The following is a 25,666-nucleotide window of genomic DNA, read 5'->3' as shown; positions in this document are numbered from 1 at the left end:
GCTAAGAGATTTCGGCTCTGGCATCGCTGTTAGTTTTGCAATCTATCCCCAATCAGCGCACTGATTGTCAGCTGTCAGCCGAACCTTTTTGGGAATTTGCATAGGCTACAAGCGGGTTTTCAAATGAATTCCCCAACTCGCTTGGTCATCCTTCGACTTTGACAATAATTTGCGTGCATAATTTATGCCATTCGAATGGCTTAAATTGCAGAGTCATTTATTTGATTTTATTATTGTTGCCAATATTGGCCAAAGTGGCATCAGTAAATTATTTCATTTACACTTCACAACGTCCACAGGCCTAAACGAGTGAAAAGCAATCAAAAATTATGAAATGTCATTTCAATTGCCAGCTCATTTTTGTTAATTTATTTATTTTTGGGTTTTTATTTTTACAACCATTTTCATTACACTGTGAATAAATGCAAATTTCGAGAACATTATGTAGAGCAGTAAACTCACAGTGTTAATATACATTAATTTATGCGCTTATATATATATATTTGCAGACGCACAGTGCATAGCATATTGATATATACAGAATAATTCATTCAGCTTAAAAACGAATTTTAATTTAAATCTTGAAATTGTTTATCATTTGTTTTCAGCTAAGAGACTTGATAATAATTTTGTTTAATTTAATTTATTTTTGATTGCCTAATATATATTCTAATGTCTCGCATTGTGCGTGACAGAGTTTCTCCACAGTTGTACGTTGTTGCACTTTTTGCAATTATTAATATATATTGCGCATACGCCATGTGTGACGACTTTAATTAGCTTTACACACCTTCGCACCGCTCTGGCTCTCTCCGCAGCTAAGGTCAATGTGCACACCTATTAGGCGTGTCTGTGTGTGTGTGCATATGGTGTATATGGGTCAAGCAGCGCTAGCTCTGTGCTTTGCGTACGCGCACTTGGATAAAAAATGATGTGTGCGTGCGCCAGTTGAACAGCCCAGCAGAGGTGGCAGTGGGACCAGGTCAGGTCTTAAAGCTGCTGTTGCACGGCCTTTGTTGCTTTTGCTGCTGCTGCTGCTGCTGCTGCTGCTGCTGTTATATGTGTGGCATATTGTCGACGTCGCCGTTGACGTCAAGCCGCACTCATCCTAGAAAGGCGAGCAGAAGGCGCAAAAAAGAAACTAAAATGTTGGCCTAGCGACTGCGTGCGAGGCAAGTGGCGCCAGTTTGTATTGTCATCCTTTTGCCCGTTCGCTTTTTGTCTTCTCTGAGCGCTTTGCTTTGCCATTTTTTGTTGCTGGAGCAGAAGCCAGAGCCGGAGCCGGAGCCTGAGCCTGTCATGTATCTCTCTCACTGTTGCTGTACCTAGCTCTGTCTCTGTCCCAATGTCCCAGTGTCTGAGTGTCCTTGTGTCTGTGTGCGCCGGAGCGCTTTTTCTTTTTTTTTTTCTATTATTGTCTCACTTACAAGTGTACCCGATGTATTATGCATATCCTGTAACACTCCACTTTTGTTGTGCATTAGTCAAATGTGCGACAGTTGGAAAAAGGAGACGCCAGCAGCAGCAGCAGCAGCAGCTAGGGGGGCGTACACTGTGGGAAATGGGCATGGAAATGGAGCACATTTAGTCACACAATTGGCTTTGCATGGCCAATGGGGCAGGCGCTGGGCAAAACGTTGCCAACGAGCTAAATATTGTTGTCAGCCCTTTTTGTTTTTGTGTGTGAGTGTGTTTTTTGTTTTTCTTTTTCGCATTCAAGGTAAGCAAATGAAGAAATTAAAGCGACGAATTAATAAGCACTTTATCCATTTCCTGCTATGCCTTTAATTGGCCTCCTGCGATGGCTTTGTGCGTCTTAGTCTCTCTGGAGCTTTGTTTATATTAATATGCTTCCATAAGCCGCTGCAAATGTCTTGTGCCTCCCGACACAATCGCCAACGTCCCCGCGGTAGGGCAATTATCAGGGCGAAGGCGTCGACGTCGACGACGACAACGTCGGCCTCACGGCAATGCCATAAAAGTACCACTTAAACTGTTTTAGTTTTTGTGTTGTTGTTTTGTGCGTCCCTTTGAAGTTGCAGGTGGCAGCCAGCGGAGTTCCATGCCCGCTAATCCATCCATAGCAATGACACTGGACTACAGGATTTCTCTGTTTGGAGAGCAACAAAGTTTTTGGGCAAATGAGTCAACTAAGTAAGCAATTTAATTCTGTTAACTTTTTCAGAATTTTCAGGATATTTTTTACTGCAGGGAAAGAACTTTAATTGTTAAATAATTTAAAATTTTTTTATTTATATCCACAATATTAAGCGAATAAAAAATAGACATTTTATTGATAATTCAATACTTTATTCAGCATTAAATTAACAAATATACATTTCATAGAAATTTCTTTTATCTGAAGTTCACAGTTGATGCTCAGAGTTCAATTCACAGTTTCCATAAATATTTTATATTTACGTAATTTTATTAAAATATGTTCCATTGATAAACATATTATCTATCTATATCTCCTGCTCAAGACTTTATAATTTAATTATTTTTACGAAGCTGAATTAAAACATACTTTTAATTCAAATATTTGCACTGTGGAAATGTTCTTTTTTTTCTGATTTCTCTTTCCATGCAAGAAATCAGAAAAGTTGGCATATTTTGTTTAGGTTGCCAATCGTTAAATCAGCTTCGGGTCTATTTAATAGCCCCATATAAAATTGAGTTAATTAGGCTAATTAAAGCTAACATACACATACATATACAAATAGTCTGTGATTACGTCCAGCGACAGCAGCAGTTCCACACTTGACCACATATCGATCGACCAAAGATATGCATCTAATCTAAATGAGCACAAGTTTGACAGCCCTAAAAAGTGGGCAACACTTTATTGGCATGTGCTTAAGTATGCGTAATTGCATATGCATTTTACATTGATTTCCATTTGCTGTAGTGGCCAGCAAATGGACAATTATTCAGTGGACTTTGTCAACTTTGGTCAGTTTGTAGGCGAGTGTGTGGTCTAGCCATAACTGTAAATTGTCAGGCACAACAGGCTCTGTGTGCGTGTGTGTGTCTCTGTGTGTGTGTTTGTTGGCAGTTGCTTAGCTGTTTAGTTGCTTGGCTATTTGCCGCTGGTCGCTAGTCCAAATGCGAGACGTGTTTAATTGCTCGATTAGCGCACAGTTTGCTGGGCAGTCTGGCCGAGCAACGCCCACGCGACCCCATATTCCGCCTCGGGGCGGCTTGTTGCACAATGAGTGGCGGCCCGTCGGTGGCGTCACCAAATTCCCCAAGCCATAATCTTGAACTTCGGCTGAGAGTTGAGCTGTGTTTGGTTTGGTTTGGTTTGGCATCGCTTGGCTCGGGATCAAAAGGCTGCGGGGTGACGACAAGGGCGAGGTTAGATCTGGTTTTCAATTTCATTTTCGCTCGAGCAACACTTAAAAACAGTCGCTGAATTAAATTATTCAAAATGTCAAACAATTATTCAAACGCCAACGGAACTGTAACTCTCAGCTTTATGCAAGTGGGGCGACTGCTGGCTAAAAGGGGCAGTTGGCAGAGGGGCAGATGCTGAATGGGGGCAGCTGTGATGATTCTGGCCCCCGGGGGCACCTGCTCTGCAGTTCCTGTTGCCGCCGCATAGAAGGCAAGTTATGATTTAAAAAGATATTAGTCCTGTTCACAGTCGCTCTTGTTGGCTTTGTGCTTTATGCAAAGCAGCGAGAATATATAAATATATACGTACAGGGAGAGTGAGGGAGAGAGGGAGGGAAGAGAGAGGGAACAGAGGGGGACAGCACATTGTTGGGAAATTTAATTATATCTAAAGTTGAGAGGGCAGCTTTATTGCTGATTCTACGCATAAACTTTTATTAACTGTGTGCGCTCGTATTTTGCAATTTTCACAACATTTTTTCCTTGCGTTTTTAATGTTTCTTTTTTCTTTCCATTTCATTCTTTTTTGTTTGAAGCCAGATGGAGGAAAACGGCAGCAGCATTGATATTTAAATGGCTCACAGAAGCTTCAGAACGCAACGTTTAAGGAAGCTACAAAAAAAATAATGAAATTTGCCAACGCTTGGCTGTTTGTTCAGCTTGTTTCTATCAATCAAAGGCTTAGGGCAACCACACTCAAATACTAAGTACACACACACACATACATAGAGAGATAGAGCGCAGGCAAATGTGCGTAATGTCAACGCGCAAAATGTAATGGCAATGCGGTTTTTCTTTTCATTTGCCGCCAAAGCTGATCAAAGGCATAGAACCTAAAAACCAACACCAATATGTGATCTTGATTTCTCACACATTTGTGGTCATGTGTGCCTATGTGCGTGAGTGTGTGTGCGTGTGTACATGTGTGTGGATGTGTCTATTTATGCAAATGTATTCAGCAGACTGCTGGCACACAAATTCAGCTTTTTAATTTGAGCAAGTGAGAGACGCAGTGTTTGAATATGGGAAGTTCATGGCGAGTGACATAACTGAATATAAAAGTGTGTGTAGAGTGAGCTAAAGTATACATTTCTCTATAAACTGCAGTCCATGTAAAATAATAATAGATATTAGGCAATATATCAAATGAAGCTAAATATGTTACGATTGGTTAAGAACTAAAGATTTAATTAAGTCTTGGGTTAATATTGCTTAAAAAAAAATATAATAAATAATTAAACAATTAAAATTTAAAATTAAAATTTCCATTTTTTTGTATTTTTATTTGTATTTTTTATATTTTATTTTTATATATTATTATTATTTGTATTATTATATATTTATTTATATATTTTTTTTAAAGGATACAAGCATATGGAGAGATGGACGATTGACAGCCGCATAGCGCTACATTTAACATTCGTACATTATATATATATTTATATATTTATTTAAGAGAGCATATCTTTTTAAAATAGATTGATCAGTATTTTTATTTTGTTTAATTTATTGAAAAGGTTGCCCTAGAAGCTTTAGGAAAATTACACTACACACAAATGCCAAGAATTTAAATCTTGATCTTAAATTGATAACATAAAATACAAGACGAAAATCTAAATAGAATAATAAAGAAACGAACACCCAAATAAAAAAAAATAGAAAGGAAGGACGGCCACCGCTTGTAGTTGCAGCTGAAGTGGCCATCAGCTGCTGAGTGATACTTGAGATACTTTCGAAAGAGATATGGAGCAAACTGAAGTGTTTGTGTTTTTATAGATGTGTGCTTATTGAAATGGGCTTAGACGGGGGCCGGAGTCGTGTCTTAAGTGTGCGCGAGGCCATCCATAATTCAGCGAAAAACTAAGCTGAACTGAGCTGAGCAATGCTATAAATCCATAACACAAACTTGGCGCCATTAAAACAAGTTTTCTAATGTCTTTCAATTACACTTGACGCTCATAAGTATGCTATGATTAATGTAAAGGCGATGCGGCCCACACGCTTTGGCTGTTGGGGCGCCAGTGGCCTCTCATTATCGCATCGCCAATCCCAATGACCATTTATCATGAGCGCAATGAGACAGTCCCTCCGCCATGGCGAGTTTAGCTCTTTGGCTCACACTATGTATGTGTGTGTGTGCGAGTGTGTGTGTGTTAGTCTTATTGGAGCTCAAGTCGAAAGCGGAAGAGCTGCTCTGCATTGTGACATGCGCCATAATTAGAGGAGCTGGCAAAACTAATAGATGCCCAAAAATTTGTTCATTTGCTTTTAGCTTTTTTGATGAGATGAAGAGGCGAGCAAATTAAGTCCTTAGCCTGACACTGGATTTGTTTTTCGTAGCCTGATTGACATCAATTTTGTATGGCAACTAATTGATGTTAATTTCTCGCCCGTTCGGTTTGTTTAGCCAGCGCCAAATGCAAAAATTTTGATGGATTGCCACACACACACACACACACAAACACCGAGTGAGCTTGGCCTTCCTCTGGCCAAAGGGATGCCGTCCCCGTGTGGACTGGATCAAATAGAAAGCACTTTGGCATTAGCTTGTCGTATTAAAAATAAAATGCAAAACTCAATCGACGGCAAAGTTAAAGCGACGCAAATCGAATCGCAACGACTTGGGATTTAGTTGAATGCGGGCTGCGTGTTAAAGCGCGCACGCAGCGAGCATTAAGCACAAAGGCTGACAAGATTGAGTGAGTGTGCTCTATGGCGTGAGGGAGTTGAGAATACCCTGTAATATGTAAATATATGCTTATATACGATTGAGTGTCGCTTTGAGGCATTCGCATCCCACTCTTTATTCTGTTTAACCTCAATCGGGACTATACTTTATTAATTTGATTATTAAAGTTTATTTACATTGAATACTTAATTATTTCAGCATAGATAGAGAACCCAAAATCGTTTAATATGCCAACTCAACTAGAGTCTGTGAGTGCCACTTCCTCATGGCTATCTAAACTTCACTTCTTGTCTAGTTTTAGCCCCACCTTCAGTCAGATATTTCCTTTAGTGCCTTGCTTGCCTCCAAGCCTGGCTCCCGCCAAACTCCAACTACAGAGCATGGAGTGGATAGAAACAAACAGAAAAAACACACACACACACACACATCTATACACACAGAGAGAGTAAGAGAAAGAAAAACAACAACGTGTCATCGTCGACACTTGAGGAAAAGTTGTCAGTTGTCCTTGGCAACTGTTGTCGCTGGCGCAGCTCGTGCCGCTCAAGATACTGCTTGTGGTGTGAATCGAGCAGAAGCGGTAGCAATTTCTGAATTTATTTTTATCCGTTCGGATGCCGCGGAAATCCTGTCACTGTGGCTCTCGCCTGCTGCCTCCTGCAATCGTTCCTGAGCGCCACTCACACAACCCCCACCCTCCACATAGCCCGCCCTTGCCATGTCGAATGCCGTCGACGCGTTTTGCGTGCTTCATCCGCAGACACATTGCCAACCGCAATTGCAGCCGGACTGCCGCTGGCAGCCATCTGTCGATCTCCGCTGCCGCCGCCGCCGCCGCCGCTGCGATAACAAATGCAGCGCCTTAATCAGCCACAGACTGTGTCCAGCTGGTGGGTTTGTCTGCCAGCTAGTGAGTCCTCCAACTGCAAAACAATCACTCAATGCTTGACTCAAGTTAATCGCCGCTGGCCTCCACGAGTTTGTCGAGTCGGGACGAGACTTTGACTTGGCCTGCAAATACATTGAAAATAGCATCCACAAGTCTAGCTCAATTCTCACTCCTCAAACTTAGACACACGCACACACATACACACACACACACAGCTGCGGGGGTAAACAAAATTGATTGCGTGTAGTTTCATTTGGGTGTATTGCCGCAATACCATTTCATTTGCAGCTCCCCAGATGAGGAGTTGTGCTGCCAGCTGCGAGATGAAACATTTGAACTAACATACATATACATACATATGTGCACATAAACATGCAACAGGGCTGGCAAGCACCAAAGAAGTTTAGTAGGAGAAAGAAGTTGAAAGCTCCAGTTAGCAATTAATTATTGCCTTGCCTCTGCACATGAAGGACAGACGCAATCCTTATTTACTAGTTTACTTTGCCAAGTTAAGGCGTTTCATCAAAAGACTGTTTGGATGTGCTTCAACTGCAGCGCCTAATATTAAATTTTGCTGAAACTACCTTTGCTACTAAGGGCGAAAGGTTCGATGGAGCATATGTTGAAGCTGCAGTGATCTATTTTGAATCGACTATATATTTATATTTATAATATACATGATATATTATATTTATACTTATATGATAGGCATCTTGTTTCCTGTTTAAATAACCCTACTTTCGATCGTTCTGTACGTTCAAGATTATTTTTCTTATTTAAATACAAATTTAAAAATGTTGACTAGGGGACCAACATAAACATGAACTTAACCAAGGATATTGTACAGCCAACAAATAAAAATATATATATATATATATATATGTATATATAAAAAATTCCTATGTATACCAGTTGATTTATTGAACCATATTAACATAGATTGTGTTAGTAGAATCTTAAAAGATATGAAATGAAGTCTTATATGTAATTATAATAATAAATAATAATAATAATGACAGTGGTTTTTCAAACACAGTATATTTGATTCTACAAAAAATCTCGTTTTTTCAATCTATTTAAGTTTCTCAATCTAACCAAAATTTTACTGGAAATTGCATAAAATAAAGGTATTTGAATTTAAGATGGTTTGAATTTAAATATTTAAATAAATATAATAAAAATCACTATACATTCAAAGAAAATTAATTAAAAATATTTATTTTATTTATTTTTTTGAATTCCAACAATAATTTGGTACTCGAATAGCTCTAATATGAATTTCCTTCAACCAATCAAACTAAAATATAAATTAACTGCATCTACGGCAGCTTTAGACAGTTGAAGTATTCCCAGAGACAAATAAGCATACCTCTTTGGCTATGCTGAAACTGATAAATTTCATAAAATATTTAAAAAGTTCTCTATGCAAGCTAAGTTGTAAATAGAATTTGAATACGAAATTCATTTAATTGTGGAATTTTCGTTTACACTTAAAAACCAAATGTCTGTGGGAATTGCAAGGCCAAAGCATTGCATTAATTTTGGTGAAATTCATAATTGCTGCACAAGCATGTGTGGCTTTTAAATTCACGAATTTCAGGCAGTGCATCGAGGCTGCTAAATTAAAATTTGCATTTACCTAGAAGCACTTGTGGCGCAGCATCGATTGCTGCTTGGAAATGAAAATATTTTGTAATCAACGACTGGAAAATATCTTGTACATTTTTATTACTACTTTTTTTTTATATATATATAAACGTGCAACCGAGTTCTATGAGCGTAAATTAAATTTGAGATCTGGCAGGTTCGCATTTTTTTCTATTTCCAGGTTTTTTGTAAATAACTATTTATAGCTGCATATGCAGAGTAGAATTTTAATTAAATTACATGCAATGATTACAAATAATTCTATGTTCTCCCAGGCAGTACGAGAAAGTTTCGCAAAACTTTTGCCACTCTGTTCAAGGTGAAACGCATGAGTAGACCTGACTATGTATATGTACATATATATCTAGGCATATGCATATGTATGTGTATATTCACGTTTATAAATGTATGCATTGAATACCATATGGTATTACGGTTATTGTTCAATAAGCCTCAGTTAAGATGTTAAACTTGTTGGGTTCTGTTGCAGCCCGAAATGGAGCTGAGCTCTGTTGTTGCCAAAAATTAAGCAGTTACTTTTGAAGGTTTTATTTGGGCTCAGGCTAACATGTGGCATGACTTTTCGCCAACCCTGAGACTCGGCTGCACTTTTCAGTGCGTGTGTGTGTGTGTGAGTGTGTTTGTTATGCGTGTATGCGTAGCCTTTTGGCTTAACTTGCAATTTAGTCGTACTCCTTGGTGTATCTGGCTGCTTGCTACGGCTCCTGCTGCTGCTGCTGCTGCTGCTCCTGCTGCTGCTGCTGTCATTTGTTGGTGTTTCCTTCGACCTGCTTGCCATGCAACTTATGCGTGACTCGAGTGCATACTCGAGAGCTCGAGCCGGTCTAAAAGTGTACGCAGCTAAAACTTTTGCCACTTGAAATAGTTTTTACTCCCACTCACGGCTGTCTCGCTCGCACACTTGCTGCTCTGCATCTCTCTTTCTCTCTCTCTGTCTCTCTCTTTCTATGTGTGTGCGTGTTTGCTTGCCAATTGCTGTGCCTTTCACTCGTGGCCGACTTTATGCAAATAAATGTTTTTACTCATTTTAATATACATTTTTATGGCACTTTTGCTGGTAATGGGCCTGGCTCTCATCGCTGCTGCATCTACTCCAACAGCCAACAGCCAACAGCCGGGGCGTCATCCTGCGTCGTCTATAGCAATTGCTTCTCATCTCTCATTTTGCTTCTCTCATCTCGTTAGTGCTCAGTATTTATATAGGAATTGGCTCAATTTGCTCTCGATTTATGCAGAAGATGCTTGAAATACTCCATGCTGCGATTGTTTGCACTGCTGCCATCCTTACCATTTGCTACTTAATTGACTTGCAGCATTTGCCCAGCGATTGCCATAACGTTGCCCACTAGAGATGGCAGCGTGGCCTCCAAGACTTGACAATGCCTGAGTATTAAGTCTAAGTGAAGGCAAGTTCTTCGACTTTCTGAAGGCAAAAGATTTCTCAAAGGTGCTGCTGCTTGTAGGCGGGAAGCTCGTTGAACTAAATGAGTATAGATCACAGAATAGATGTGCACTTTAAGAGGTTTATATTTAATAAGAGTATGCATAGTGCCTAGGAGACTTAAGGACTTTTTACAGAACTTTTAATGCTACCAATTAGTCAATGAGAGCTAGGAATATTTGATTCCACAGTGGGTCCAATTCTTAACTTAAGGCTAGATATAAGTGTTTTGTGTGGATAATTTCCCCTTACGTCTGAAAATAGAATATTTCAACAGCGGCTATGGAGCTCCAGCTCCACAAGTGAAAGATGGCTCGAAAGTTAACTCTGTCTACTCACACCTGGAGTTATTCTGTTTATCATCATTAGAGCATTCCGAGAGCTGCATAAAACCAAAGCTGAAACTGTATAAAATATGGATTAGAGCTAAGACTAGCTAATGCATAACTATCTCGTGGTCTACTATCAGCTGGCAGGAGATGCCTTTAGCTTATGGCTGGGATTTGGGCTCGTGTCCTCTACATATATAGCACATTTCCAGTGGCCATCTCCAGTGACAACTGAGGGTGTCCATTGACTGCGCCCGCTGCTCGTCGCTGGCGCAAAATGTTGCCCATTTTATTGTGCAATTTCTGGGCAGCGACAATGGAGCTTTGGAGGGGGGATGGGCGACGTTAAGTATTGCTTAAACCTTTTGCCTTTACTTTCGGCTGCTTAGCAGCAGCAACGGCAGCAACGGCAGCAGCAGTGGCATCGTAAGCGATTTCCGGCGCTCGTCAAAAGGTGGCGCTTTAGCAATTGAATTGCAAATGGCGGCCGTGGACGTTGACTCGTTTGCCGGCTGATGGCGACGGAAGCGAGGCCATCAGCGCCAGCTACAGCCAACGTTCAATGGGCTCACCGTGGGAGCGCGGGTCGAGGACGCAGCCTGCAGGCGTTTGGCTTCAGTGGGCCTCAGGCTGTCGACTCCTTCGCGCTGCGACTCCTGCGTCTGCTCCTGCTCCTGCTCCTGCTGCTGCTACTGCTGCTGGTGTGTTGGACTGCGGTTGCCTGACGCGCCGTTTGCTTTGTGGCCTTCGCTGTTTGCCGCCAGTCAAATAACCCGCCCACCTGCCAGCCAGCCGCCCCATCCATGTGTCCGTCCGACGGTTCGCCAGCGCGGCTTGCCTCGAGCTGCTGATTGTTTGTTTGCTTTGCGGCATATTTATTTCAAACGAGCCTGCACTTAGCACCAGCCTCTGCCCCAGCCCCTGCCCCTGCTCCTGCTCCTGCCGCTGGCTCTGCCGCTGCTTTACAGCTAATACAAAATTCAAGCGAAATGCGCTTCGAATGAGAAACTCTCAGAAACTCAACTGAATTCACGCCAAAATGGTTTCCGGCACGGAAGCGGAAGCGAATGACGACGGCGACGGCAACCGTAACAGCATTGACGTTCGCTCTCCTTCACACTCTCCCGTTACCTATCCGTCTCGCTGTCTCGCTGCTCCTGGCTTATTTATGTTTTCAAGCCGCAGCAGCCCAAAAAGGATTGCGCAAGGATTGCCTAATTTAATTAGTTGTCGCCTCCGTTTCCAGGCACACACACACACACACACACACACACACACACACACACACACACACACATTTATATATATAGAGAGATAGACAGAGGAGCAAAACGTAAAGAGTGAAGCTTTTTGCTACGCTGGCCAAATGATTTACTCAGTTTTTTGAGCTGCCGCCGGTTGACGTCGCCTGTCATGTTTGTGACACATACTTCAGTCGAGACCGTTCAGCCTGTTCACAGCGCTGGCTGGTCCTGTTCATCGTGCCTTTTGCGTGCTGCATGCAAGCGAGTCCTGCTGCCCGTGTCGTGTGTGCTTGTCACATTGCGTCGAAGTCTGAGTCGGAGTCTGACTTGGAATTGGAGCCTGTCAACTTTTTGCAGACTGTATAAAAATGCTGTCAAAGGCGCGCCACGTACTCGTCCTTGCGTCCTGCTCGCTGTCGTTGTCGTTCTACTCGTTGCCATAGCGATAAAAATCCTTTTGATTAGAGACCCAACTTGAGAAATTAAATTGTGCTCACCTGGCAGCTTGGCTTGAGCTGACGCTTCTTCTGCCTCATCTTCGTCCTCGTCTGCTTCTTCTTCGTCCCACCCATCTTCATCGTGTGCCGCGTCTTCTGCCTATTACCGCTTGTCCCGCACTCTGAGCTGCATTTGTGCTGCGTTTGGCTTGGCTTTGGCTTTGGCTTTACCATTCCGCCTTTCTGTTGCTGTTGCTGTTGCTGCTGATAAATTTCCTTATTTCATGGTTCGTTTTTTAATTTATTTTCTCTCATTTTTTGCTTTTTGTATTTTCGATTTTGCCGCCCGCGGCATTTCCGCAGCAGACGACGCCAAGGATGTGGGTCCAGCCAGCCAGCCAGGCAGCTAGCATCCTTGGCAGTCGTGTACTCTTGTAATTACAGTTATGTCTCTGGGGTATGCAAGCGATTTCCAGCATCAGTTCTGGCGCCCACAAAGCGCGGGCCGTGTTACCCATGGCGGGGGCGTGGCAAATGGCAAATGAGTAAAACGCTTTTAAATATTGTTTGGCTTTAATGCAATCTCGTAATACAGATTACTTACGCAGCCAGCCTCTGTTTAGCACCATGTTGCCGCTGTGATTGCAACAGATTCTCTTGTCCAACGTTGGGAATTAACTAGGGTTTAGGGCGTGTGTGTGTGTGTGCGAGTGTGTGTGCTTGTGTGACTTGTGATTGCTGTCAGTGTGCATTGTGCTGGTGTCTGTTGTTATGTCCTTTTGGATAATGAAAGAGCTTGCTGTCCTGTTATTATATTTCGAGAATTACAACTGTGGCTTTAGCAGCAAAATTAAGCATTTAGTAGTTATTAAAATACTCGTTTAACTGTCTGAAATTACACTGTATACCCAGCACAAACAAGCATATTTCAAATGTGTATGCAGAGAGTATGGAAAAGGAGAAGCAGATCCGATTATTCATATACGTAATTGTGTTTACGCTTTAACAAGCCACTGAAATATGTTAATACAAATAACTATATATATACATATTTGAGCTGGCTATGAAAGCTTTTGTAATATAAATTTAACTTTAATTAAGTTCAGCTGCTCGTTGTAGCTCAATTGGAAGCGTAATATGATTTATAAGGAAATTTAAGATATATATTTAAGATATTAAGATGTGAATAGTCGACAGTAGGAACTGAACAGCAGAGACTGCAATGGAATTCTTAAACTTTAAATATCCATATAATTAGGGCAAATTTAAACTAATTGAAAAATTAAAACTATAAATTATATACATATTTTTTTAATTATATATATATTTCTTAATCAATCAAATTTTTTTGCCTAAAAATATTTGTTATGAAATAAGTGAAATGTGTAATAATTAAATTATTTACATATATACATCTTGCTTGAAACATTAAAATATTTACCCATTTTTTTTAAATCTTATAATTAATTATGATTCAAAGCAATAATATTAAAAAGTGTATAATTTGTTATATTTACTATTTTAACTATAATATTTAAAAAATTGTGATTAAAACAATTTTATGGATTTTTATTCCATTGAAATCTTGTTTGATATAAAATCAAAATACATTTTAGCGATCGATATTTTAAATTATATATTTTTTATTTATTTGAAATATTAAAAATCATGATATTAGAAATTGAAAAATGTTTAAATACTATTTTATGATTATTATTATTATTACTATTTGTTTATTGTAATGTTGTTCTAATTTAATTCTCTATGGCAGCATCATCATTTTCAATTTGAACTTAATTAAGTATTGCAGCAGCACTCGTTTGTGATTATTTTAGCATAGTATGATGCCAGTTTGCCCATTAATTTCACGGCTAACAATTTTGCTGGCTGCTCTTGAATGCTCTGATACCCTGTGGGCAGGCAAAAGTGCTGTTAGTGCTGATACGAATGGTTAATAAAATTTGTTTTGTTGACAGGCATGCGGAGGCTCTTACAGGGTATCTACTTGCCAGCTTGCAGGCATTCATTCACAAATCTGTCGCAGTTTCACATATGCCTTTTGCATGTTTCTCTGTATTTATTGCCCTCAGAGCTCAGTGAGTCTACAGGGTATCTGATTCTTTGGCATGCTGTTGCTCTCGTCTGCTCCTCTTTTGTTATATTTGTTTCGCTGCCATTGCCCCCGGGGCGTGATGCTGTCGCGCGCTGACATCTCTGCTGCTCTGCATCAGCCCTATCTTTGCACAGGGCGTCATCGTTAGCAGCGCGCCGCTCTTGCGTCTCTTCCCCCGTCCGCCCTCGCCCACGCCCACGCCCAATATGCTGCTCGCTCTCTCGCTTAACGCTCTGGCACCCCGAGCTCTGGCCCTTTTAGCCTCCTCCTGCCGCTCCTGCCGCTCCTGCAGCTCTTCTCAACTGTTTTCCCTATCAACACACTTTTTGCCTGCCTTTTTATTATGACAGGGTGCAGAGGACAAAAAAAAAAAACAACAACAACTGGGGAAAAAAATGAAGAAATTTAATAATGCCATCAACAATAAATCTATTTGTTGTGCTTGCTGTTATTGTTGTTCTTAGACAATGCACAGCAGCAGTTAGCCACGCCCCCAGCTCGCCGCGTCCGCCTTGCAGTGGTGTGTGCGTTGGCTTAATGTTTTGGGCTTTCGGTCCCTGGGCTTAAATAAATCTGCGGCTATTCTCATTTTTACCTACTCTTTTAATTGCATTTTGATGACGTCTTAATTTTTATTTCAGCTTCGCCTCGCTATTGCCCCCAAAATCCAATTTCGACGCTGACACGTCACCCTTCAGCCCCCGCGTCGCCCACCAGCTGCGCCAGACAACAGCAGCGCAAGGGGAAGGGGTTGGGGAAGTAGATGCTATAGCATTTTATGCGCTTAATCTGCTGTTGCCATTTTTCAAGGTTTCTTTGCACTCGTTGTTTTTCCTCTTTCAGATGTGGTAGCCTCAGCCCTTAGCCAAGCCCCGTCCCACTCCAACTCCCTAACCGTATGCCCCTTTGGCCATGGGGTGGGGAAGGGGGTGTTAGTCAACCGGCAGTACATTAAAACTCCGTGGCCGTTACATTTTCTGGCTGGGTTTTGTATTGTTTTTGTGTGCGGCAATTTTTGGCATTTGCTGCGGGCATAACAACAACAACAACAATAGCAACAACAACGACATCAACGTTGTTGTTGTTGTTGTTTTAATGTCGCGTGATAAGCGATTTATGGCGCAGCTCTCTTGAATCGGTACTCCAGTTTGGCGTCTCGCTTGACTGACTGCTTGGCCTGCTTATTGAGGATTGTGGGCGGATGATGGTGAGCTGGGCGTGGCCGCATGCTAGCTGGACTGACTTAATTCTGTTTAATGGCTTGCCATGGTTATAAACTGCAAATGGTTTAATTGTTCGGCATAGGCCATAACAGCAGCAACAACAACAACAACAACAACAAGAGGAACAATGACAATTCCAACAGTTGCTTGCCAAAGATAAAGTCCGCAGTTATTTTTAGGTCTTTGAGAGAACTCGAAAGTCGTCTCGCATCTTGATACAGTTGCCATGTAATCCTTTTGGCAACAGCGTCTGGGGAAAAGACACATATGATGTTCGTAGAGGCTTAAGCAACAGGACAAGATGAAAATATTTCCATTGAGAGAGCATAAGGGATGTATGTGTTTTGTGTCGAATTTGTTTCGTTTTTCTTTCAATTCCTAAAATTGTTTTAAATATTATTTTTAGTTCATTATTTTGGCTGCAGCCTCAAATCGAGGTCAAGTGCCGCATTTAGCCTTCAGCCCGGCTGCCTTGTGGAGTCTGAGCTCGTAACTCGTATTATTAACATGCAACTCAATTGTTATTCTCTGCAGAAATTTTAAATAAACAAAAACACGAAGACGAAGAAAATAATGCTCAGTCAGCAACGATAACAAAGTCTGCTGCAGCAGACATTTCCCAGCGCACAACAAATAAACAAAGAATTAGTGCTAAGGCTCCAATTTGTTTTATTTTTCATTAAAATATTGAATTTCAATTTTTGTCGTCCGGAAAAAGTATAGACAAAAGGCAGTTTTAGTTGGCTAGCAATGAAAAACTGTAGGGCATGGGCTGAGTTTTCCCTCTTTTTCTGTGCGTTCAAAGAGCTTTAAAAACGAAAATTTACGTAACTATGTAAACATTATATTGAAAATATATGTATGAGCTGCCAAGCTTAACAAACCAAAATATATTATATATATGCATGATTTTTCAGTTTGCATAATATATCAGTGCTGCTTGTGTTTCTCCTGCTTTTCTCGTTGCTTTTCCGTATATCCACGAATGGTGTTATTAAATTTTTATTTATTTATTTACTTTTTTGTGTGGTTTTGCGAAATGTTGCTTTATTCATGCTTACAAGCTTGACACTTTTTAATGGTCCTTTGATTTCTGACAGCCATTTTACTGGGACGCCCTTTGGCTCATTGTCTGTGATTTTTGCCCATTCCACAAAAGTTGAGGAGTTGCTATAAAATTGTTGGCCAAAAATAGCACACTAATGTAGCCTCCATTCTTCTTTCCACGGCTGAAGAAGCATCTGAAAGCCCAAAGCTGCTCTACAGAGAGCCAAAGGAGGCAACTCAGCAGGAGCTGAATAATATAAATAAAAAAGGAAGTTTTGAAGTGTACATATGTATTGGAGACTACTCTGAAATAGGCAGAAGATTGTATATGATTAATAATTATAATAATAAGAATAATGAAAAAATTCTAATATAAAATAGTTCTAAAACACATTTAACTATATTAAAACTATATATACTATATATATAATTTACTGTACTTAATTATTATACGATTACTATGTTCGCTCTTGCTCGCGGTGCAAATGTCTACCAAGACATATTCAATTTCTTCTGTTTAACTACCTTCTCTTCACTGTCTTCTCTACAATCCAACTTTATTTCTATGCTAGGTCTTTCTGTCCCCAATTCATTAAAGTTGTGCGCTGTCCCTTTCTCGCATCAGTTAACCTAATTGAGTTACCAAGTGAGTTACTTATCGCCGTAAATGCACTCGATGGCATCTTTGGTTTGGTCACGCCAAACAGTGGAAAATGTCCAAAATGGAAGCCTTAATGGCGCAGCGTGTCGCCAGAGCCGCTTAAAAATGGTGGAATGCAGACGATGGCACTCGACTACGGTTTCCGGCCGAGCACATGTGATGGTCGTGAGAGACAAAGAGAGAGAGGGAGAGAGAGAGAGAGAGAAAGGGAAAGACAATTTCAGTATAAACAAATATTTCATGCATTTACGTATTATAGATATATGTATATGTGTGTGTATATAGGTAATAAATAAGCGAAATGTGAATTGCCCTCACACACACACACACACACACACACACGCACAGACAGACAATTTTGCGGCAAATCATAAAAAATGCGGCTATACTCGTCAGTTGTTGCCCGTTGCCAAGCCATAGAGGAAGGCTTTCAGAGATCTCCTGCCAGCTGGTCAGACGCTTTATTTTGGTGTATAATTAATTGTTGTTGGCTACCTGGCATTGGCTCGGTGCTGTTGCTGTGGTTGCCTCCTGCTGCCGCTGTCGTTGCCGTGGCCGCACAACTTGTTAAAGGCAGAAGGAGGCCAGGCCAATAATGAAATTCACTTTAATTTTCAACTTGGCTCAACATGAAAGTAAAAGTTTTCCGTTCTACATAGTTGGAGCGACGCTCGCTGAGACGCGCCACTTGCATTGATGAAGGCTTACTTCAAGTGTAGGTGTGTTAGCCAGTGGGCTTCAGGGGTTGGCGGTTGGTTCGCATCTGATATACATTCATACATACACATAATGCCTTAAAGCCGCCAATTAAAAGCTTTGCCAAGCGAAACTGATTCAAGTGCTGCCTAGAAACTGAGACGGCCGTGCGCCTGATTAGGGCTGATAAATCTTTAATTTTCACAAAATACAAATACAGCAACAAATGCCGAACAGAACGGAGGAGTCGACGCAATCCAATTTGCCATTGACCCTCGCCTTTGATTTTGACATGAACATGAGTATAACGGCACCCAAATCCATAGACTCTCTCCCCATGCACTGCCCCGTTCGGCTTTGCTGTTAAGGGATGGCTTACTCGAGTGGGCTGAGGGCTGGCTTACCAGCTGGGCGAGCTCGCGTGTGGCGGCTGTTATTGAATTTTTAAGATTTATCGATTTTATGTGTGCACATGGCAGAGCGCCGAGAGTTACCTGGGAGAGTACTTTGAACTCGGCGGCAGCGGCAACAGCAGCTGCCACACATGCACCACATGAGCGAGCGAGAGAGAGAGAGAGAGAGAGAGAGAGAGAGTGTGTACCATCATATATGGGCGCAATGTTATAGTCCATGTAAAACACACACCATAAAAAACGACAACGACTGCGGCACCCATAAATTAAAGGTCTTAATAATGATGAATTGCACGGGGGCAGGGGCAGTGGGGCAGGGTCTACCAATACGAATGGCAGCAAATCAGCGTAGTACTTTAAAAGGTTAGAGCTGACAGGGAAGGTGTTCACCTTATGATCTATGTCATTGCCAGGTTAATCAAGACTCTGCTTTCGCATGCTGAATGAGCGAAACTTTCACTTGAGAAACTGTCCTGGGACAGCTTGAAATAGTCGACACACATTTATGTGAATGGCGCTGGCGCTATGGCAATAAAACTCTTAAAGAGTATTTGGCGTGTATGTAGGCATGTGTATGTGTATTTGTGAAATAATAAACACATCATTTAATAATGATAATAAGACTTAAATCAGCTTATTTATGTTAAATTCGCCCACTGCCTATCTCAAAACAAGTTTATTGTTTATATAATTTAATTGTCATTGACATTGTGGCTTGTTGGATTAGCATCAGAATAATTAATGTGATTTGTAGATATTCGGATTTGGGTAAGGAAATTATTTACTATGCATAGCATTTGCTTTAAATTTGAGCATGAAAATACAAAATATTAAATAATAAAAAAATATATATATTAGAACTAAATATGTATTTATACGTATGCACATGTATTTATTGATTGACGGTGGGATGGACTGATTCCATTAGTTTGCTAATTAACCCAATAATTGACTAGGTGAGTGGCTAAATAATACAATTTAATACAAATTAATTAATAATATTTCTTATGAATTTAAATAATCTAGGCGCTAAGATATATAATAATATAGAGCTAGATGAATTTATTTACTCACTGCTCGACTGTCTAATAACTGATTGATTGACTGACAGATTGACCGACAGAGAGCTTCAGTTAGTTGCTAATTAACTTTCAAAGTGTCTAGCACAGTGGCTGATTGATAGACTGGCAGATTGACTCCAGCTGAATGCCAACGGCTGCCAGCTGGCCATTCCTAAGCCTTGAGTTTAATACATTTTTCCTGGAACTCAATTGAGAGTCGTTGTTCAATTTTCAAAAAACTCATCTCAACTCAGCAAAGTTTCAAAATGGCTGCAAAGCCAAAAACATTGGCTAAAGTCTATTTCCTGTTGACTACTTTGGCAGCTAATGGATGGCTGGAGCTCGAGCAGATGTTAGCCAATGCTTGATTGTTCACATTTGACAAACATTAACTCTCATTTCGGCCAGATCTTACTTAACGGCCAGACACATTTATTTTAATTGAAGCTCGAAATATGTGTTTGCAATGCACACGCACTCTCACTGTATATGTATGTGTGTGTGTGTGTGTCAACAATATATATACATATACACTCACATATATTCGAACTGGCGCGCATTTGTCTACACTTTTTCGTGAAATATGAAGATAATTATTGACAATATTGCCGGCGAGCAATTGCGCCGGATTGGGTGGCAATCACGTAGCCGTACGCACCGCACGCCCTGTTGATGAGGTGTGACAGATGATAGCCGGCAAGTGAAAGTTGTGCATTGCACAAATAGATTATTAACCCCCGACTGCCCGACTGCCTGAATGACGAGCCGCCTGGCTGGCTAAGTGTGTGTGGGCCAAGAGTGCTGAGCTTTTTGACAAATTGACTAAATAGTTGCGGCTGGCGTTGAAATTAATAACAATCGATACGTCATAAATTTATGCACGTAGCTCAAATCAGACACGCACCAGCGCGACTGCCTACCTGCCTCACTCGGTTCACAGGTGGGCGACAAAGGTGTGGAAAGGGAGGAAAAGGCAACGAAAGCGCACGGTTGTTATTATTTAATAGCACTGACAAGACGGGCGTTGAACTTAATGAATAAATAAATGGCAAACAAGAAAAACAAACGGCGAATGTATGGAAGTGCACGACTTGCAGATACCCTGTTGAGTGGAAATTGAAGAGAGAAGTGGAATATACTCTGTGACTAAATGGGGTCGAGAGAGAGAGAGAAAGGGAGAGAGAGAGGGAGAGATTGAGAGAGATATAGAGATAGAGAAAGATATAGAGAGAATGGGAGAGATAGAGGAAGACAGAGGGAGAAAGAGAGAAAGAGAGAGAGTATGAGAGAGATAGAGGAAGACAAATGGAGAGAGAGAGAAAGATAGAAAGAGAGAGAGAGTGGGAGAGGGAGAGAGACAGAAATATTTAGAAATATCTACACATATATTTTTTATAGTAATATCTGCGATGAGTTAATATATGACCGTTTTTTGGTATTATAGACTAAAGATCATCTGGTATCACCCAATAGTTCAATAATCTATGTAAAGATACGAGACTGATTTAAATGGTCTGCTATCTTTTCATCTGCCTCCTCTCTGCTGACACACCCACCCTGCCGCCAGCCTAATCGCTGCAGGGTATCGTCACATCGTAACGTATCATATCGAATCACATCAATTGAAAATGCGACGCCAGCTGACAGAGGCACGCGTCTAATTATCCATATTGGAACAACATGCCAACTGCTCGAATATCTTTTGGCGTATATCTTTATTATGTTGTTTGTTGGCTTTTGGTTTTGGTTTGGGATTGGGTTTGGATGTGGGCTGCGACTGCTACTGGTACTGGGGCTTGGGCTGGGGCTTGGGCTGGGGTGGCCGCTATCCAAATGACTGCAAATTGTTTTTATAATTTTGTGTATCTTTATCTTGGCTTATCTGTCAAGGCTTTCTTTCGCCCCTATCGAACAATGTCTTTTTGTGCTGGTTTCCAATTTGATTTGCATGGAAATGTAATCGTCGCAGAGGCGTGCCACGTTACGCATTGTGGACTAAGCAAAGCAATAACAACAACAACAACAACAGCAACAGCAACAACAACAGCGCCAGCAGGAGCAGCAGCAGCTGTAATAGCAGCAACAAAAACAACATCGCATTCGCAATGTATTTTGTATTGAATTTTTAATGAGCTAAGCTCACATCGAATGCGCTGAGATCCTCAAGTGCCTGAGACAGCCATCGTTTTCAGCTATCTGAATGTTTTTTGCCGGGCTTACGTTGCGTATACTTGTTCCTTCTCAGTAGCTTTGCGAATGCTGCCCTAGCACACTTTTGTGGGCCAAAGCCAACCTCTGCCTGGCCGACATTAAAGCCAAACGCAGCCGCCCACATTGGCATTCTGATATTCTATTGAATTACTTTCGTATCTTTTACTTCGTAGCCAAATTATTAAAAGCACAAAATAAAATCAATACATTAAAATGAAACGTTCAATGTAGCTTAAAGATTTACGTGAGCTGAGCTGGAGTTTTGTTGTATGTATTTTTGGTACATTTATTGCAAGCGGATGAAAACGAAAATGAATTTATTTTTAGTAATTGAGAGCTATATGAATCAGAAGCAACATTTATGTGTGTATATAAATTGGATTTAATGAAGACTTCATTTTTGTTTAATGTAAAATGTTTCGCAATGTATTTTTTTTTTTTATGCAATATGAAATGCGTTACTCGTTATTTTTTCTATTACAAAAAATACTTACCTTTAATTCTTGGTATATTAAAAAAAAATTTATTTTTTATAGTTTGAAATATGAAATTTTCATATAAAAAGGAAAATGAATTGAGATAATTAAAATAATTAAAAAATGTTTTTACACTTAAAAATATTGTTGAAATTTGAAATGGTTGTTTTTTTTTTCGCAAAACTTAAAAAATATATTTTTTCATATAAAAACTTTTTTAAAATATGAAATTTCCCTTTTTATTGCAATCAAAAAGCATTTTTCTACAATATTCTTTAAATAATTTTGTTGAATTAAAACGTATCACAATTTTTTTATAAATTCCATTCGAGTTTTAAATATATACGGGTAGATTAAAAAGTGTTAAAAGGAATTTGTAATATATATATATATATTTATTTATTTATTTTAGTATTGTACCATTGCCAGATATGATACTATATATATATGTATATAAATGGCAAAAGTACCTACTTATTACATTGATGGAAATGTTGAGGCGAGATTCGAGAGATTCAGTTATTTTTGTAGCATACTTTTGAGGGCGGTTTATTGAAGTCTTTGTTTTGCTGCTGTTGCTGCTGCTTTTCATATGAAATGGCAATAAAGCAAATGCCTATAAAAAGCAACAGATACAGTTTTACAGATACTGATTTGCATAATGTGCCCACACACGCACACGCACACACACACATACACACTGATACAAAAACATATACAATAACAAATGCGAACGCAAAAGGGCAGAGCCATGCAATAGACAATATAATTTACATTAAATTACTGATCAATATAAATGTATCTATCTGTGGCATTAGTTTAATTTGTATCTTCCAATAGGCATACGTGTGTGTGTGTGTACGGGATTTTAAATTGCTTTACCTATTTCATATATATGTATGCCTCTCTCTCTCTCTCTCTCTCTGTTTATATTGGTTTGAATACAGATACAGATACAGATACCCAGCTAGATTTTGGCTGACCGCCGTCGAAAAATATTTTTGCATAATTTCTCGTAGTGATTTGCTGGGTTTTTGGTTTTTACGCTTTGTGCGCCATAAATTATGCTGAAAAATTGAAAATTTTTAGCCACCGACCGACTCGCCGTCCGACAGAGCCTACAAAGTAATTTGGTCTCCATAGATTTTGTGGGCTGCCCCAAATATTGTTTATTATTGATGCAGCTGCCGTGGCCCGTGTTGCTGTTGCTGTTGCTATTGGCATTCGGCGTGACTGGGAACGAAATTATCATTTGGCCGCTGATTTTATGCATATGTGTTTTGTATTTTGCATACGCATTTGCCTGCTGATTAATGTTTGATGTGCCATAATTACAAAGGTACATAGAGCTGGGGCCAGGATGGGCCGTTGCCGTTGCCGTTGCCATTCCCGTTGCCATATGCTTGTTGCATGCAACGGCAGTCGTTTGGCTGCCACCGAGGTTTATGTTTATGCAATTTCAATTTGCTGTGCCGTAAAAGCGATTTGTTTTAATTACTTACGCACATGGCATTTAATTATTTTTATTGATTAAATAAAACAATTAAGTTTATGTAAATTAATGCGAACGAGCAAAGAGACATTTAGCATTGCCATTGCCGTGCGCGATAGATACACCGAGTTGGGGGCGGGGCTGGGCCTCTTGAGCTGGGCCTGTCTGCCTGAGTGGCAGTCAAGTTAATGGAATTGCTGAGCAGCAGCAGGCAGCTACTCTCTGTCTAGTAAAATAATTTAAGGCCAAGCATAGAAAATTAATGAGGCCATTAAATGCTGAAGACGCTAAAGGGACAACACACACACACACACACACACACGCGCGCACACACACACTCCCATGTGAGTTTGTGTGTGGCAACTCTTTGTCGAGCCTCTGTTTATGAGTGTGCGTGTGTGCCGGCTGTTATGCATGTGTGTGTGTGTGCATGCCCGTAATGTATGGAAAGACATGAACAATAATGCCAAAGGAATTGAATTTTGTGGGCATATTAGTTAGCTAAGTGCCTCAAGCGAAAAGACCTTAAAAATACGCATACTTAACCTTTTTTCTCCCTCGCTCTCCGTTTCTCGATTTCCCTTTCGCAATAATATATTCATAAATAAACAAGCTTTAGCACAGATTAAAACTCAAATAGCCATAAAAAAATAAGATTACAAATGTATTCAAATTTATGACGTAGAAATGTTTGTCATGTTATGTAACAAAAAGGCATTCAAAATTCATTTCTATATTAAGCAACGAAGGACATTAAATCGAGAGAGAGAGAGAGAGAGTGAGGGACCCAAATTCATGTCCATCCATGTCTATGATAATTCCATATAGTGTATTTGACAGTCAGCTTCAGTGAGTGGCAAATTGTTCGCTCGTTTGCTTCTTATTTAACTTGCGGCCGCTTTGACGTACGGCCAAAAAGAAATAAAAGGTAAAGGCTTCAACTGTTTAGCTCAGCTCCTGCTTGCACCTGGAGTCAGCTGTTTGCCTGCTTTGTGGCTGTTTCGGCTGCTGTTTACATCCATCAGCGGCCCGGGATGTCCTTTGTTGTCCTGCGCTATTGAATGATGTGAATGGAGCAGCGAGACCCAAAAATAAACTGCTATTTTCAACAATATTTACGGTCTGTTAGCTTTGGCATATGAGAGTTTTGCGTGCATGTGCGCATATGTGTGTGTGTGTGTGTGTGCGCGCGCGTTCTCATCTCTTCTCATTCTTGTCTCAACTTGTTTTCCTTTTATAAATTCCTCATGCTAGGCATTGCCCAAGTCGTTAAACAGGCCGCAATGCATGAACATAAAAGTGCGAGCAGCACCTGCCGGCGCTGTCTTCATTAGATGTGGAAAGATCACAGGCGAGTGGCGGGGTGGGGGAGGCGCCGAGCCGTTGGACGGGAGCAGAGAGGGGTGGGGGTGCCACGTTTTGCATTTTGGTTATTTACACAGGCGGAACAACGGCACGTATACGTAATAAAGTTGAACAAATAAAATTCACTTTCCTTCACTGCAAAAGTTCTAATTTTTTTTTGTGCGCTTGGCGCCGTTTCTGTTGTTGTTGTTGTAGTTATAGCTGCTGCTTTGTTTTGTTTGGCTTTTGTTGGGCTTCAGTTGCAACCTAAATTTCATTTGAGGCACAAAACTTGTTTAGTTGGCAAACTTTGCGCGTCGTCAATAAGGCGAGGGATATGGCGGACAGCGGAGTAACGCGGAGCAGGGAGCGGCCAGAGTGCGAGCAGGGGGCAGGGGCAGGGGCAGGGGCACGGCGAGGAGTTCTATCTGCGGCAACGAGCCAGACAGTTAGACCTATGCATGCCATGATATAATCTCGTACTGGGGCCTGCCGCCGTATTTATTACGCGCTTCCCACAACTTTCCCAGCACACACACACACACACGTACACACTCACACATACACGAGCACGTCAAACATGTGTAGCTGCAAATTTGTGGGCTAAACTAAAGCGAAAAATGGAGCAAGCCGAGGGCAAATGAGGGGCTCGGCCTGGCTCACATTTCGAGAGGGTATCGAAACGTTGACGTGAACCAGGCGAACCCAATGAAGAAGCAAATTAACACTAATAGTTGTGTATATAACGTTGTCAGAGTTTCTTCCATAAATGCGTACGGCTCATGCACTGCGGATAATACATTTTGCTTAACGCACTAAATTTATCTATATTCAAG

The 25,666-nt window shown here is 40.7% G+C and overlaps 1 protein-coding gene across 2 annotated transcripts in view; it reads right to left on the bottom strand.

The window, feature by feature from the left end:
• LOC108658547 (uncharacterized) overlaps window positions 1-25,666 on the bottom strand; it is an 81,752-nt gene that overhangs the window by 2,734 nt on the left and 53,352 nt on the right. The gene's annotated exons all lie outside the window — the stretch shown is intronic.

Source organism: Drosophila navojoa, chromosome 3 (assembly GCF_054131105.1).
Source record: "Drosophila navojoa isolate 15081-1374.11 chromosome 3, UAZ_NAV_1.0, whole genome shotgun sequence".
NCBI classification, from domain to species: domain Eukaryota; kingdom Metazoa; phylum Arthropoda; class Insecta; order Diptera; family Drosophilidae; genus Drosophila; species Drosophila navojoa.
Note: the sequence above shows the minus strand (reverse complement) of the source record. Positions and strands in the feature narration are given on the sequence as shown.